General features: G+C 47.5%; 1 long non-coding RNA gene across 1 annotated transcript; it reads right to left on the minus strand.

Moving 5' to 3' along the window:
* Window positions 1-971: 971 nt before the first annotated feature.
* Window positions 972-15,581, minus strand: LOC128311285 (uncharacterized). The gene is made up of 2 exons (XR_008289606.1): window positions 4,998-15,581; window positions 972-3,887 (listed from the first exon to the last, which is right to left on the minus strand). It is a non-coding gene; the product is annotated as an uncharacterized LOC128311285 (long non-coding RNA).
* Between the last annotated feature and the right edge of the window lie 2,096 nt (window positions 15,582-17,677).

The raw sequence follows: 17,677 nt of genomic DNA on the forward strand, positions 1-17,677 counted from the left end.
TGATTCCATTTATATGCTATGTCCAGAATAGGCAAATGAATCTATAGAGACAGAGAAGATTCATGATTTCTTAGGGCTGGGGTGAGTGGGTTTGAGGGGGTGGAGACAGCTAAAGGGTACAGAGCTTCCTTTCTGAGGTGATAAAAGTATTCTAAAATCGCGGTGATAGCTGCATATATCTGTGAATACACCAAAAGCCACTGACTTGTACGACTTACATGGGTGAATTGTATGGGATATAAATTATACCTCAATAAAACTGTTATGAAAATAATAATATGTAGGAGTGCCTAGCTGGCTCATTTGGGGCAGTATGTGACTCTTAATGTCGGGGTTGAGTTTGAGGCCCATGTTGGCTGAAGAGATTGCTTAAAACTAAAATCTTAAAAATAATAATAATATGTATACATGTAAAGAGAGAGAAAATGAGTGATAAGAGTAAATGTGGCAAAACATTAATGACTGCTGAATCTGGGAGAACGCTATTCAAAAGTTCATGGTATTTTTTTTTTCTCAGTAGTCTCCATGCCCAACATGGGGCTTGAACTCACAACCCTGAGACTAAGAGTTACATGCTTGACCTACAGAGCCAGCCAGATGCCCCCATGGTATTATTCTTGCATCTGTTCTGAGTTTGAACATATTTCAAAGTAAAAGGTTGGATTTTTAGAGAAGCTTACCCAGTTACCCATCTAGAAGCTGAGTGCAAAGAGGTGGCAGTTCGGGTTCTGAAGTCCAACAACCTGGGTTCCAAGTTCAAGTTCACTGTTTACTAATTGTGTCACTGTAAGTGAATTATTTGACCTCTCTGGACCTCAGTTTTCTCATCTGTAAAATGGTAATTCTGTCAATAGTATTTATCAAAGAGAACCGTTGTGAATATTAGAGACAGTATATATACAGCTCATTTTGTGCATAGTTCTTAATTTATGTGGTAAGTGCTCAAGAAATATTAGTGATTATCCTTTCAAAACCAGTTTTCTAATAATTTATTTTTCCATTTGTATTACAAAAGTAACACATGATCATTACGGAAACTTTGGGAAATGCAGACATGCAAAGAAAGAAAAATCACCTGTAACCCCCAAATTCTGTGAAAATCGTTAACATTTGGGATATTCTGGGTGGTGATATAGTTATAGTATACATAATACAATATTTAGCACACTGCACATATTATTTTGTAACATCCTTTGTTCACTGTACATAACAGACATCTGCTGAGTATTTACTACATATAAGGTACTGGATTGAGTGCTGAGGATTCTGAAATGGATATGACAGATATCCAGTCCTTAGGAGTGAAGTCTAGAAGCAAAAGAGACGTATTAGCCAATAATTAGAAGACAAACTGACGAAAGCCACTGTAAGTAATAATAATAATAAAAATTTTAAAAAGAGAAAGGCCCGCCTAACCCCAGTCTACAGGGAGGGTTTTTCAGAGGTTCTCGGTAGAAAAAGAGACATTTCAGACAGAAATGGGTAAGTACTGTCTGGGTAGAGTGAAAGATACGTGCAGACCAGCTGGGGCATGTTCATGGACTGTTGAGGCGGTGGATCATGGTGGTAGGAGGCAAGGAGGGATAGCAGTAGGGCTGAGACCAGATCATAAGGGAACCTGAATTCCATGCCAATGCTTCTGGACTACGGCACAGCCTCCAAGGGTTAGACTAGACCTCCAATCTTCTAATTCTCCCTCTTGTAATATAGTACTTAAAATCCCAACTTAGGAGGCAGATTGGCTGTGTTCAAATTCTGGTTGTGTTGCTTACCAGCTTTGTGCCCTTAACCTCTCTGAACCTTGATCTCTCACATGGACAATGGAAAAAAATTATAGAACCGAGCTCACTATGTTGTGAGAATTACATGAATTTACAGTAAGTTGCTCAGAGCAATGCTGGCATGTAATAAGCACTACGTATTTGTTATTATTTTTCACCTAACAGCACCTCAAGCCTCCCTTCTAGCAGCTGAATTTCCAGTAATTTACCTCCAAGAATGTGTTATAAAGGTAGATGCCCAGAGCCCTGGGGATCACAGGAGCAGGCCATTTATCAGAGCTGGAGCCTGGAGCCCCCTTCTAGCCAAGCCCTGGAAGTGAGAAGGCAACAAAGGAGGCTCCTTACTTCCGGGAGTCCTCACTATTATCTGATTCCCTCCTATCAGGAAGTTGTCCCTTGGGGCTGGGGCTGGGCCCACAAAGCCGCCTGTCCTTTGAGGGGAAAGCTGTGATGGGAACACTTCTCCCTAGGGAGGAAATGGGCAGGGAATGACATTTGTGTCCCTACCAGTATGCAAATCATCTTGTGAGACAAACGATTTTGCAGGAAAACACATCCTGTTCTCTACAGAACATTTCCCCTGACGTCTGGGGGGAACCAGTGGGGCGGCCAGGGCCAGAGCAACTGTTCAGGGAACTCCTGACCACTGGTCCTGCATTCCTGAAGGGACAGTGGGGTGGTGGAGAAGGAGGCCTGTAGGCTGGGCAGCCCCAGACTTGACAGCTGAAAAGGGAACTGGCCCAGGACCCCTCTTCAGCCAGGTTCTCCAAGCCAACAGGGAAAGCAGAGGAAGCCTGGTGGAGCAGTGCCTGGGGGAGCCAGTAGTCCTGGTGTCAAGGTCTGACTCAGTCCCTAACCCACTGTGTGACCCTGGACAAGTCATTTCTCTCTCTCAGGTCTGAGTTTCCTGATCTACAGAATGAGAGGGTTAAATTAGATAAAACATTTGCGACTTTGGGAACACAGACACTTAGGTCATAAACGGGCTTCCAGGAAATTGGTGCCACCTTCAACTGTATGCAAATTTCCACGCAGGTTGTGTTTTTCTGGGGAGCTGTGCAAAGCCGTCATCAGTTCACAGAAAGGTCTATCACACAGACAAAAGTTTTGGGGATCTCTGGGGCCCCCTGAGCAAGCTGCGGGTTACACGGAAGTCTCTTAAGGACAAGGATATATCTTATAACATCAGTGTCTTGTAGTATCTGGCACACAGTAGGTACTCAATAAATATAAATGGTAGGTAATGACCATAGGAAAGGGTGGAGGCATTTGCCGGTGGGAGTCAAGGTGGCCAATGGTTACGGGGCTGATGAGGGGACAGGGCCCTGGGGGTGAAGGAAAGATGTCTGAAATGTGTCCCGGAATCTATTCCGGTTTTGAACTGTCCGGCTTGCATTTCTAGTCTCCACCAGACACGCACACCTCTAGCTCCCCTTGGGTTCTCATGGACGACTCAGCCAGGCCAAACTCAGCTCAAGGTTCAAAGGTTCAGCAACTAGATCGTTTGGTGGCAACAATTTAATTTTCTTTTTAAATTTTTTTAATGTTTATTTTTGAGAGAAAGACAGCATGAGTGGCAGAGGGGCAGAGAGAGAGGGAGACAGAATCTGAAGCGGGCTCCAGGCTCCGGGCTGTCAGCACAGAGCCCGACGCGGGGCTCGAACCCACAAACCGTGAGTCATGACCTGAGCTGAAGTCATGACACTTAACCGACTGAGCCACCCAGGTGCCCCACAATTTAAATTCTCACATTTCTCCAACCAGAAAATCCACTGAACCTGAAGAATATGGACTCACTGCCTGGTCTCTGGGGGTCACTGGAGCTAGTACAGGAGTGAGAGTGAAAGCAAGGGGCAGTTTGCCTCCCCACCCAGAACACCTCCAGCCCTAACTGCCCCAGCGCCACCCCCCACTCCTGGCCCTGGCCCCACTTGGGCTCCTGGCTGACCTCCGTCACCCTGTACCATCTTTGAGTCTCTCTCTCCACTCACACCTCCTCCTTTGCCAGCAAACATACACGGATTTCCATGCTGGTCTCTCCTGGCCTTAATTAAAATGCCTTCACACGATTTTTATGACCTGGAAGAGTGCTTGTGATTTGGCGTTCTGTGAAAAAAAAGGGGGGGGGAAGGGAATACAAAATTGTATCACTACAGTAAAGCCTCAACCCCCAAATATAAAAGAAATATGTATATTATATTATACCATTTATAAGTTATACATTTATGTATATATTTATATAATGCTATAATGTCTGCTGCCTTAAGAACATCCTATTTCTCCACTCAGTAAATGTGTTCAGGTGAAAGGCATTCTGGGAACTCTGTAGCACAGGAGGCACAGGGCTTGGGGTTATCTGCATGGTAGGGGAGACCCAAGGAGGATAAACGCATGGTCCAAGACACAGAGGACTGGGAGCAGACACACCCTGGACCTGGCTAAAGAAATCTCCTCTGCCACTGGGCCCAGGGAGGTCATGCATGGGAAGAAAGCTTCCAGTGGTCAGTCCCTTCCAGGAAGGATCTCAGCCCATTGGGAGTAGGGGGGCAGGGGTGTTGGTGAGTGCAGGATGAAGCAGAATCCAGTTCCTTTCCAGAGGGAGTGACAAGGTCTGGGTCAGGCCTGGGACCTGGAGCTAAGCCTTCCCTCCCTGCAGAAGTGGGGCAGATCAGCTCTTTCCCCAGGCAGAGGCCAGCACCCAGGAGGGGGAAGAGAGAGGGGGAAGGACTACCCCCTCTTGGGAAGTGTGGAGGAGAATATAATTGGAAGCTATTTCCTTCTTTCCCCTCTGCAGGCTGGCTTCCAGCCTCACCCGTTTTCTGGAACCATTCTCTTGCCAGAATCCCATAGGCCTCCTTCCAACAGTACCAGTGTTAACACTGCTGGTGACCCCCTTCCTGGAACCCTCTGCCTTGTTAGCTTTCCTGACCTCAAGCTCCTGGTTGTTCTAAAACCACCTATTCTTACTTCCCTATGCCCTTTACAAGTCCTCCCTTTCCTGCTGGGGGCACCCCCAAGGCTCAATCCTTGGGACTGGGACTTCTTTCTCTGTGGTAGGCTCTCAGGAAAATGAGCCATCTCAGGGTTTTAGTTGATATCTCTGTGTTTACCAATGGATAATGGAGGGCCATGTTCACCACTGGCTAAGGGAGAGATTCTTTATATCCTTCTCACTTTACAGATAAGGAAAGAATTCAGACGACTTAGGTGACTCACCCAAGGGTCACCCACCCTAGGTGACCTGGCCCATTTTGCCACCTTCTCTTCCTCTGTGGCTCCATCTTCCACAGCTGGTGAGTCTATAACACGGACTAAGGGAGCATTTGCAAATGAGTAGCCCAGAAAGGAAGAATCACTTAGTCATGAGGAGTGTGAGAGACTGGGCTGCAGATACTCCCCCTGCCCAACCCCATGCCTCAGCCAAGTCATTGTCAAACTGTCCCAGGTGTGGGTCCTGGTGACTCCCCGGCCTTGGGAGGAGTCCTGAGCTGGTGATTTGACTTCCTCTTCCTTTCTCTGTACTGCCCCTACTGAGAGCATCTGGGAAGAGTTGCCTCTGTCAGCAGGCCCATTTGTAGATTACTATTAAAATAACCATAGATGAAAATAGTGGTGTCTCCATTCAACCAATATCTGCTAAGCCAAGCAACTACTATATACCCTGAACCTTCACGGGTTCTGGGGATATAGCAGTGAGCAAAACAAATCCTTATCCTGTACTGTAATAAAAACATATTGAACAAAGCATTCAGCCTTGGACGACACATACATAAACCCATACAGATGATGCGGGCCCAAATATTTTCACTACAGAGATGTATCATTTTGTCTGCCCAGAACAGCACCTCCCTTTTTTGAGGGAACAGCTCCTTCCCCACAACAACGTGTAATTATGGAAGGAACTGCCGATCATGAGTATTGTTCCAGTGTTCATAGGGGTGAATGTGTAACCCAGGCACGGCCAGTCAGAGCCCTGGGAGCCCCTTGGTCACTGATGGCCAAGAAATAGTCACATGACCCAAGTTGAAGCAATCAGAATACTCCCATTATTTTCTCCTCTTCAATCTTAAATCTAAATACATAAATCATACACGGATATGTTATCATCGAAAAAATTCAAACATGACAGTCTCCTTCAATTCCCATTCCTTAATTCCTCATCAAACTTATTTCTTTTTTTAATTTTTGTTAACGTTTGTCTATTATTGAAAGACAGAGAGAGACAGAGCATGAGCAGGGGAGGGGCAGAGAGAGAGGGAGACACAGAATCCGAAGCAGGCTCCAGGCTCTGAGCTGTCAGCACAGAGCCCGAGGTGGGGCTCGAACTCACAAGTGGTGAGATCGTGACCTGAGCTGAAGTCAGACATTTAACGGACTGAGCCACCCAGGTGCCCCCCTCATCAAATTTTTTTCTAAGCATTTGGATATACTTTGAAACATACGTGATACACATACACATAGACATACCGATTATTTCAAGGTTTTGTTTCTGTTTTTGTTTATGCTCAAGTGAATAGCAATATTGTACGCATCATTCTGCACATTAGTTTTTTCATTTACCAAGACAAGTTAGGAGTTTGTGTCAGTACATACTTCATTTTTTTAACAGTTTCCATATACTCAGAGTATAAAATATACATATCGTGGTTTAAAGATGAACATTTAAGTGATTCCCAATTTTGTTCTACAAAGAACATTTCAAATAACATCTTTGCCTATATTTCTGTATGCGCATGTGTGAGATTTACTAATCTGGATTTTGAGAAGAAGTGGCACCATCAGATCAATAGTACCCACACTTAAAATCATAATACAAGTGTCACATTTTCCTCCAAAGGGACAACTTACCCCACCCCCCAGCAGCGTATCAGAGCGTTAAGATCGCTATTTTCCCATCCCTTCGCCGATAGTTGAGATTAATGAAGTCTAACATTTTTGAAATCTGACGACTAAAAAATGGTATGTTGCTGTTTGTCAGAGCCTTCTACCGGAAGCTGGTGGGAAGATCTCTCTTCTTTCTGGCACAGCCCTGAGAGCTGCAGATGTACTAACACCCAAGAGGGGAAGGTGAGTCCCCAGGGTGGCCACTCCCAGAACCCAGTTGTTCCCTCTCTGCTGTCTCCACCGTCAGCTTATGAGACCAACACTTTCCCCTTGGAGGCTCAAGCTAATTAGAATTGTTCCTGTTACTTTCAGCCAATAAACTGAACTCCTGATTAAGATGTGTCATGACTGTTGTGTCTGTCATCTTTGTCCCTGAGCTCACAAGGCAACTGAGAAGTCTCTCTTTGCTCCTTGCCTTTTCTCTTCTTTCCTCTTCTCTTTCCTTGCTCTCCTCATTCACACATCGCTCACCAGAGGCACCACATTCAGCGGTCCAGCTCACAGTGCAGACTTCTGAGGAGCGGGCGGAGCAGAGCAGCAAACAAACCCACCCGCAACAGGCAACAGGCAACAGTGGAAGGAAGGAGAGCATTTGCCTGGCTTCCTACTTGGACTCTTCACAGAATGAGCACAGGCACTCTTAGTACCCAGCTTCTCTGCTTTGGTCTTGTCAGAGATGGCCAAGGTCAATGTTAACAGAGGGATCAACTCCTCTGTTTTAAGGGAGAAATGAAAAAGAGGAAAAGGAAGCGAAAGCAGGATTGAAAAGATGCAGTAGAAGAATCTGCCCTCCTTTTTGTTTTTAATTATCATACTCCCCAGCACTGAATGAAAACCATTTTGTTAAAAATCTACATTGCAGTTACAGCTTTAGTGACAGACACAACACAAACACATAAACACAGGCTGTCAATGTTCTTTTGATGGTAGCGAGTGTTTATTGTTTTATTTTATTAACAAGAGTGAGAACAAAGTGCTAAACTATATCCAATCTAAAATAAAAGGGGGGCGCCTGGGTGGCTCAGTCAATTAAGCGTCGGACTTCTGGTTTCAGCTCAGGTCATGATCTCACAGTCCCTGAGTTCAAACCCTGCACTGGGCTCTGCGCTGACAGTGTGGAGCCTGGTGGGATTCTCTCTCTGCCTGTCTCTTTGCCCCTCTCCTGCTTGCACACTCTCTCTCTCTTAAAATGAGTAAACTTTAAAAATAAATAAAATAAAATAAAATAAATAAAATAAAATAAATAAAATAAAATAAAATAAAATAAAATAAAATAAAATAAAAAGAACCTTTACTCCCACAGGGACATCATCTCCCAAGTTTGTAAAATTCTAGGGCCTGGTCTTCCCCTGCCTGAGCTAACACTGAAAGCAAGACGCCATCAAGTGTGTCTCTGGTTGACATGACCCATGGTGCTAGAGATCTGAGCAAAAGTCCTTTCAGATACAAGCTCACTTCACCCTGGAACAATTCTGAGAAGTGGAAATGGGATAGAGCCGACACCACCATGTCAGAAAGCAGGAGCCCTGCAGATCAAGGCTGTGTCCTTCAAGGTCAAACAATGAGACAGAAATGAGACAAAAAGCCTTCCCTCCCAAGCCTGTGCAAAACTGCGGGAGAAAGGCTGGCCAGACGGGGAGCTTTGGTTGGGGAGTGGAGAGAGAGACCTGTGCCCCCAGGACAACTGCAGGGTCAAAAGGAAACGTGGGAGAAGGATTCACAGAATGAGAGGCTGCGAGAAGAGCCACATCGCTTCTCACCCCATCCCAGGAAATCTTCAGTAAAATTAGCCCCTTACTCTACATTTGCTAGCAAAGGATTTTTTTTTTCTGGAAGCTGGTAAAGGGGCTAAATTTTGCATTGCATTTGCTAGGGTCAAAATAGCCAACTCACGAGCGAGAGAAGACAATCTGTGTATTCTAGGCATCACATCTATTCTATCCTGCAGTATCCCCAGATCTAGAATACTGTCTGGCATGTAGTGGATGCTCAGAAAATATTTCTGGAATAAACACATACAACTCAACTCCTCACATGCACAATTTCAGCCACACCCACCACTGTGTCGTCCTCCTTCAAAGTCTCGTTCAACATTCACAGAGACTCTGCTGTGACTGACCCACACCCTCACTCCCAGCACTCAGCACCGGGGTTCTGCTGCCCCAGGGAGGTCATCTCCACTGTCCACTCCGTGCTCAGGGAAGGGGTACTGAAAAGATGCATCCTAAGGAAGTTCTCCAAGCTCCTCCAGTGAGAGCGGCCTGCCTGCCCCTTTTGCCTGTGGCCGGAGCAGAGCCATGGCCCCAACCATCCATCCATCAAAGCATGGCCTCAGGTCTGCCCCCTGCTGTGGAAATGGAGAAACTTCACCCAGAGCACCAACTCCCATACTTCTCAGAGCAGCAGCCTGGCTGATCACCTTGCTCTGTGCTAGCAGGGAGCCTCAGCATTCCGGGCAGACTTTAATCTCTCAGCCCGTTTGTTCACCTACAAAGGAGAAAGTGGCTACAAATACCCTCCTTGCTCACTTGACAAGGACATGGTAAAAGTCAAATGAGGTCAGACATGTGAAAACCTCTTGAACTCTGTAAAGCCCAGGCCAGGTATGGCATTGCCGTTTAAAAAAAATTTTTTTTAATGTTTACTTATTTTTGAGAGAGAGAGAGAGAGACAGAGAGAGACACAGAGTACGAGCAGGGGAGGGGCAGAGAAAGAGAGAGAGACACACAGAATCCGAAGCAGGCTCCAGGCTCTGAGCTGTCAGCACAGCAGGGTTCGAACTCACAAACCGCTAAGATCACGACCCCAGCCGATACCGGATGCTTAACTGACTGAGCCCCCCAGGTGCCCCACGGTGTTGCCATTTTTAAAAAACTACCTTTAATTCATAGACCCAGGGCAGAGCTGACATCTCCCTTTTCCTCCAGTCCTCTAGTCCCAGGCCCCTTGGGCTACCTGCTGGGCCTGGATGTGACACCCTGGCAGACACTGCTGACCAGAGGACAGCCCTGGTACCTCATTAGCTAGGTCTCACGATCAGAAGCAGCAGCCTGTCCCCACCCAGGTGGAGAGCCACTAGCATGTGGAAGGCCACACTATCTTGGGTTAGACGCCTGCTGGCCTGAGCCAGAAGCTGAGGGCAATCAGGGACAGAGCTTGTCTCCCCAGGCGACCTGAGCCCCAGGTGAGGTCCCAAGACAGGGTGAGGGATGCAGAGACTGTTCTTAACATGGTCTCAGACAGAGGAAAATCCCCAGGCCCTGGTAGGCTGCAGCAGTGGGACACCCCAAGGGTTGCCAAATTTAGCAAATAAAAATATAGGGCAGACATCCAGTTAGACTTGAATTTCAGATAAGAATCACATACTTTTAAAATGTAAGTATGTCCCATGGAATGTTTGAGATATACTAAAAATTATTTGTTATTTATCTGACTTTCAAATTCAACTGGGCATCCCATATTTTACCTGGAAACATTACCCTCTCTGAATTCCCCAGGGCTAAAAGGGCTCAGGGAGTCCAGTCCCTCCCCAGAGCCTGCAGCTACAGCCCCCTGGCTGCTCTGGGAACTCTACTGAGAGGCCACTTCCTGGCTGTCTTCCAAGACCGTGTCCTCACTTCCTGAGTGGCGACCTGTGCAGCCCAGCATTGGGTGGCAGAAGGATCACGACAGAGGGAAGACCCAAGGGTCCCCTCAAGTCCTTTTACCTGTGAACTTCTGTGAGACAAAAGTAACGTGTCTCCTTCACAGGAACTTGTCACGGGCAGGCAGGTGCCCTAACATTACACCATGCCCTCCTCCTGTGAGACTACTGTCGCAGGGGCCGCACCTGCCTTTGCTCAGCTCTTAAGTGTAGGGGGCCCCAGTGTGCCTCCCTCTTCCCTGAGCCACTCATCTACTGCCCTGCTCCGGTCACTGTCTGTCAAGACTTCTGGCCCCCTTTACCATAGAATTAGCATAAACGATTTACTCAGAGGTGACGCCACCCCAGGAGCTGCTGTCCACAGGTGGACCATCCGCTCTCAACTGAACTGCAGAGAGAGCCTCCTAGCTGCCCTGCTCCAATTCCCTGCCACGCCAAAACCAGGGTCCCCTGCTTAAAATCTCTCAAGGGTTTCCCATTGGTCTCAAGATAAAGTCAAGACACCTTGTCTATCTTCTGCCCCCATGTAGACGTATTTCTTGTTGTACTACAAACCAGCCAGCACCGTCCCTCTTCCCCAGCTCACTGTCCAACCAAATGCCTGGCAGTACCCTTGCCAGCTCCACCCCTCCCTCGGCATGCCCCAGTCCACCCCAGCCCTCAACGCCCCTCACTCATCCTTTTACAAGGTCTCTCCCTGTACAGTGGTGATACTCGTCACCCTTCCAGGCTTCGTAGGGTCCTGGAGAGAATCAAGTGAGAAGAGGGATGTAAAACTATCTTGTGAGCTGGAAAGTTTTGTGAGAGGTAAAGAACAGAATGGCAGTTGGGTGGTGTGGAAGAGCCTTGCAGGCTGACTTCGGACGCCCACAAGAAGCACAGGGGACAACCAAGTGAAGGCACCAAGGAAATTATGGCAATCTAAGCAGGGAGGTGTGGGTGGGTGGTGCATAGTGTCTGGGTGGAATAGCCATAACCCATGCATGAGGTCTGGGCTTCAGAGGAACCCCTGGAGATGCAGGGTTGGTGATGGGAGTGCAGGATAGGGGGGCTTTGGCCCCTTCCTTCCAGCTTAGCAGGATGAGTCATCCGAATGTACCGGCCCAAATCTCACCCTCCTCCACTCGAGGCTGAGCTGAAATGGTCCAGAGGATGTGCCCAGAGTGTGGAGACAGCAATGCAGAAAGTGAGTCACAGAGCTGAGTCAGAGCCCACTCAGCCCTTTTCAGGGCTCTGACGAAGGCTGTGCCAGCAGAGAGGTATTCTTCTAGCCTTTCCCCTTTCCAAACACTACACACACACACACACACACACACACACACACACACACACACACACTACTCCAGATATATGAACTCATAACATGCTTCCCCTGACTGCTAGCCTCACTTATTTCAAAGATGCAGTGAAATCCTGGGTCTCCCATATAATGGGCTTTCTTCACTCTATCTCTCTCCCATTTGTTCATTCGTTCGTTCATTCATTCATTCATTCATTCATTCATAGTTCAGATACCAGGGATAAAAACCCAGTTCTTGTCTTAAAGGACCTCTTTACCAGGCAGGGAAAACAGTGTCCATTCAGGCCCTGCACTGCAGAGGAGGGGGAATGAGGGACCTGGGCCCCGACACAGCCCCTCAATGTTGGGATGGGCCAGGAAATGACTGCTCACCATCCAGTCCCAGGACTCCCAAGTCTGGGGCCCTCTATCTCCCAATGAAAGCAATCGGCCTAAGGATGCATCTACACAGATTTAAACAACATTCTTCTTCTCCCAGTTAACATGGAGACATTTACACACGCAAGCATAGCCTAAGCTAACTGCTACAAAACAGGTTCTTGTCTGATCTGTCCGTTTTCAGTGGGAAGACTGAATTTTGGCTTTGAGTCTGTAACAGAAAGAGCCACCTGCTTATATCAGAGAATCTACAATATCAGAACTGGGAGGAGTTAGAAGTCCTCTCCTTCTAGTCTAACTACTTCTTTTACAGAAATTGAAACTCAAATCCAGGGAGGAGAAAGGAAGCGGAGTTCTTTGACAATTTCCATCCATTTTCCAGTCTTTAAACAAACATAATTTTTGCTACAAAAATAAACCACATTACAGAAAGAATGACAAAGAAAACCGCATTAATCCCAACACTATAATATAACCATTGGTATCATTTTGCTGCTATTTCTTTACAGTTTCTTTTCAGACAAATGTAATCATACGTGCATATAACTGTGCGAACTACTTTTTTCATTAGACTTTACCTTCTAAGCATTTTCACCATGTTACTAGAGTCTTCATAACCATCATTTTTAGTGAGCATATAATATTCCCTCAAAAAAAAGATGGTCGTCATTTTTTCCCACTTACTACTTAACCGTTTCTTTACTGAAAGGCATTTAAGTTACGCCCAAAGTTTCACTCTCCTAATGCTAAATATTACTTTTTCACTTATTTATTTGCTTGGGTCAGACACACACTCCCATAAGCGGAATTGCTCTGAGGCAAAAAGCATGAACATTGGTAAGTCTCCCAGGACATAATAACAAATCGCTTTTTCTAAGACCGCACTCATTAACACAAGGGTCTACTTATACTGCATCCTTGCCTTTCATTGCACATCATGGCTTAAAGTGAAATCATAACTTGTCCATTTCAACGAATGACCAAAACATAAGCGTTCCAAGCTTCTGGCCCACCAACTCCCCGCTGACTTTTGGAAATGACAATCAAGTGTGTACGGACACACACAAAGATGTCCCCTGAAGAGCATGACAGTGTGATATGTACAAGTGTGTCAGAGTCTATGCAGAGGCACGCCGTGGGGAAGGACTTCTATATTTTACTTTGCACACTTCTCTGTTGCTTTAATTCTTCACAGGGAGCGTAGTACTTGTATAATCAGCACGATGACAAAGATCTTTCCGGATATTTCGGAGAGAAAAAAAGCTTGCAAAAACTAGCACCTCCTTTTAATCTGCTGAACCAGAGTGCCAGTTCAATGCATGCTAAGCCTTACCCAACCTTGACTTTTCTGTCAAATGGTGGTGATACTATTAATGAATGCCACAGGGTGACACTACTAATAACATAGGCTATTGTGTCACTTCAATGAGATCATCCCTGTAAGACTGCTTAGCACAATGCCTTGCATTTAGTAAGTATTAATAAATGTTAACTATATATTATTATTTTATTCTGACTTGTCTTTTAGTCCCCTAACCCACAACCTTAGCCACACTTCTTACCACTTATTCCCACTTAGCTCCCAGGCCCCAGGGAACAAAGCCCATTTGAAGCCACATTAGCCACATACCTTTCCTGAGAATTCTGTTTGGCAAATCATAAGCCATTAACCCAGGAGCAGTGCAAAGGCATAATGAGGGAGGGAACCAGAGGCGCATGTACGTGTGTGGGCAGCGCACTTGAGCACGAATGAATGCCCATTCCATTCCAGATGGTGACAAGGACGCACAGCATTTGCAAATGGCAAAAATGAGAGCACTTATTTTCAGTAGAGCAACAGCTGGGGGGAAAAACACCCAGAGAAGTAAAAATTAAGAGTATCTGATTTTTTTAAGAACTGAAATCTCAAGGCACCCATAACGCTTAGAATCTCAAATATCTTATGCTTACTTTCAGGGAAAAAAAAATAACAAAACAAAAATCATTTTTAGAAAGAAAAGCTGAGTAGAAGGGCACTAAGCTAAGAGGCAATAACAGCAGGTGAAGTTCAGCAGAAGGGACCCTGCAGTCAGACCACTGGGGGCCCAAATCCTGGCCCTTCCACTGGCCTAGCTCTGTGAACATGGCCAACTTAATTTATTTTTGTGTGTCTCAGTTTCCTCACGTGGAAAATGGGAATAATAAAAGTACCTACTTTTCTAGTAGGGGGTTGTTGTGAGGATTAAGAGAGTTAATATGTAAAGGCTGGCCAGGTACTATTTTTGTATGTGGCTGTGTGTCTCAGCCCCTACTGCAGCAGCCAGCCCCCTGCCTGGCAAACGCTATGGCCAGTCAGGGAACCTCTGTGAGGGTCCTCATCCGTGGAGGTGTCCACGTAAGGAGGGCCAGCCCCCATCTGCAGGCAGAGTTTTTGCTTCAGCTCAACCCCTCTGGAGAGAGTGGTCCGGTGAAGGAACACCCACCCTGCTGGCCTTTTTGCAGGCGCCAGGCTTTGACAGTCTCACAGAGATGGGGGGTGGTGACTGGGTCAGGGGTGGTGGAGGGGTCTTGCAGTCAGGCCCAGGGAGGCTGACCTTGAGGGTTGTTGCTCCTAGAACGACCTCTGATTGGATTGCCTAGGAAGGCACTAAGGGCCTCCCAGCAGCTTCCGGTGTGGAGGTCAAGCTGCTGGCAATCCAGAGACCAGGAGGAAAGCAGGCAGGGCTTTGGGGAAAAGGGGAGAGATGGAGGGGCTCGTGTGGGAAAAAACAGAGGGGGAGGGGGGAAAAAGGGAGGGTTAAGAGGAAGGCAGTGGGTGGAGGAGGAGGCTGGAGGCAGCGGGGAAGGCAGGAGACCAAAGTGGGGGAGGGGATATTGAGAGGGGGGAGGGAAGGAGGAGGAGGAGGTGAGAAGGAACCAGCAGGGAGGCAAGCGGGCCAGAAAGGGCGGCCCTGCCGTCCCATCTGAGTGTCTGTTTACTGAGCAGCCCCCCTTCCTCAGCAGAAAGGCAGCCTCGGCCTTTCTGGCCTATTCTGGCCTTTTCTGTCCTGATTGCATCCACACGCGCCTCCGACGCACTAGTCAGGCAGCCGCTGGGGAGGACTCGGCAGGAGCCTCAAATGCCACCTACTCCCCGGCCTCTCTCCCAGTTGATGCTTCTATTTTAGGCACCACATTATTTCCTGCTGTGATTTTTTCAGCCTTCTAATTCGGGCTCTGAGGTAAGCCGTGACATCCGCTCCGGCTCCCGCAGCCTCCCCCCTCCCGCCCCCTGGAAGCGGCGATGCGACCCTTCCCACCCTTCCCTGGGCGGCCACCCCTGCGCCCCGCGCTGCGCAGCACCGGGGACTTCGGGGAGTCACTCAGCCACAACGGCCCCAAAGGAGGCTTTATGAGGAGGGCTTTACACCCCCCTCCTCCCCACCCCGGGACCGATGAAAGGCTCCCTAGAATAGATCTCTAGGCAAGGGTTTAGAAAAAAATGACAGGGACCAGGTATAAATTATGCCACTGGGTCTCGGTAGATGCTTGGGAATCGGTGGTTTTCAAATCTTTTTTGGACAAAAGCCCCTTTGAGAATCTGATGAAAGCTATGCACCCTTTCCCCAGAAAGTATCCACAATGCAACCCCACCCCCACACAGACCCTGAAATTCTCTCATAATGTCACGGTGCTGTATGCCACTCTAGGTGTCCAAGGACCCTAGGTCAACAGCCCAGCTCAGAGGCCCCCATAGAGCATCTCACAGAGCAGCTCCTCTTGCCAGTTTCCTCCCAACCAGAGTCACTTCTCCCTTCTTCCTTTCCTCTCCTCCTCGGTGATCTGCTTCTTTATATTTAATCAAGGTGTGTTTTTAAAGGCGGCTTTGTATGTGCAAAGATTTCACCCCCAAATGGGCTAAGGGAGGTCAGATTATAAAGTGCTTACTTGGGGTAGTGGACTCGCCTCTCATCTCCAGTCCAGTTTATTTCCTGGGTCCTGTCTAAGTGGTGGTAGGAGAGACGTGGCACTTGGACTTGAGCAGATTTGCACTGGAATCCAACACCTGGTAGCTTTGTACCTTGACGTCCCTGAGCCTCCATTTCATTTGCACAGTGGGAACTCCATTAATAAAGTTTCCCTCACAGGACTAAGTGAGGCAGTGCACAGGGAGGCAGCTCTCAAAGGTATTTCTCTGTTAAGGGAGGGGCGGGGTCCAGTTTACTTCTCAGTCACTCAGACCTCGTCGACTGCCCTGCAGAGTAGGCAGCACCCAATAAAGTTTTTGTTTTCGTTTTTAATGCTGATGGGAAAAATGAGTCCTAAATAAGGAAGTGACGTGAGATAGCTCCAGAATGATGAGTGAGAAGTCAAGAGCCCATCCCCAAGCAAATGGAGCAGCCAACATGGAAATCAGCCTTTGTAATCTGGCTCTGGATTCAGAGGCTCTCCTTTTCCCACACCTGTTAAAAGGGCCCCTCGTTCTCTTCCTCTGTCTACGGAAGCCTTCCCTACCACCTACAGACCCGCCTCCCTACCCCCCCTTCCTTGGTCCCTAAGGTGCCCACTATCGATTGTCTTAGTTCCTTCCCCCAGCCCTGTGAGATGCCTCTACAGTGCCAGAGTCACCTCTACTTCCTAAATATGCGTTCTCAGTGTGATGCCCTCCTCAGTGTCCAGTTCAAGGACCTTTTCTCAGTTCCCTGCTCTCTTGACTTCTGGACCTGTTTCCTGACATTAGACACGGCTCTTCTCAAGCTCTCTTCTCCTGAGCTTCGACAGCAATACCCCAACTTGGTTCTCTTTCTGCCTCTCTGATTGCTCTTTCTCTACCTTGGCTCTCTTTCTCCTCTGCACCTTTCTGAGGGTGGCTATGCCCAGGGCTCATCACATTGCCATCAGTTCCCCCACCCTTTGCCCTCTGCCCTTTGGTGGCAGTGATGCTGGTGGTTTCAGCTATCTCATCTGCGCTGCCAGCTTGAGTTGCAATCCCAGCTTCACCTGCCGTTGTCATCTCAAAATCAACACATCTAGAAATGAATTCTTCATCTTCGCCCAAGTCAGCTTTCCCTCCTGGCTTCCCTTTTCTGTTTGGGGTATGACATCCCCCTGGTCACCCAGGCACAAAGGTGCCATCAACTTTGACTCTTCTGCCTTCTCCTCCCACCTCCACACCAGCGCCAAATCTGGTCCATCCCTTTGGGATCTCTCTGGCATCCATCCCTTCCTTCCCTTTCCCACCTCCGTTCACTAGCTCTCAGCTCTGATGGCTGTAGTAGCTTCCTGGCTACTTTTTCTACCCATAGGTTCTCCATTCTTTAAAATAGGTCAACTTTGAGGCACCCGGGTGGCAGAGTCGGTTAAGTGTCTGCAAGATCATGACCTTGCGGTTCATGGGTTCTAGCCCCACATCGGGCTCTGGGCTGACAGCTCAGAGCCTGGAGCCTGCTTCAGATTTCTGTGTCTCCCTCTCTCTCTCTGCCCCTCCCCTGCTTGCACTCTGTCTCTCTCTCAAAAATAAATATTAAAAAAAATTTTTTTAAGTAGGTTAACTTCTGAGTCAAGACCCATCTCCATTATAGCTTTCTCAACCATCTGAACTGCTTTAGTTCATCTTGCCTGTTCCAGTCACTTTGCCAGGGCATCTGATCTTGCCAGGTATCTCTCCTATTGTTATTTAGCATCTCACATTTTTCACCTAAATTGGAAGCCCCTAGAGCTCTTTCTCAGCCC

The sequence above is a fragment of the Acinonyx jubatus genome, chromosome A3 (assembly GCF_027475565.1).
Source record: "Acinonyx jubatus isolate Ajub_Pintada_27869175 chromosome A3, VMU_Ajub_asm_v1.0, whole genome shotgun sequence".
NCBI classification, from domain to species: Eukaryota; Metazoa; Chordata; class Mammalia; order Carnivora; family Felidae; genus Acinonyx; species Acinonyx jubatus.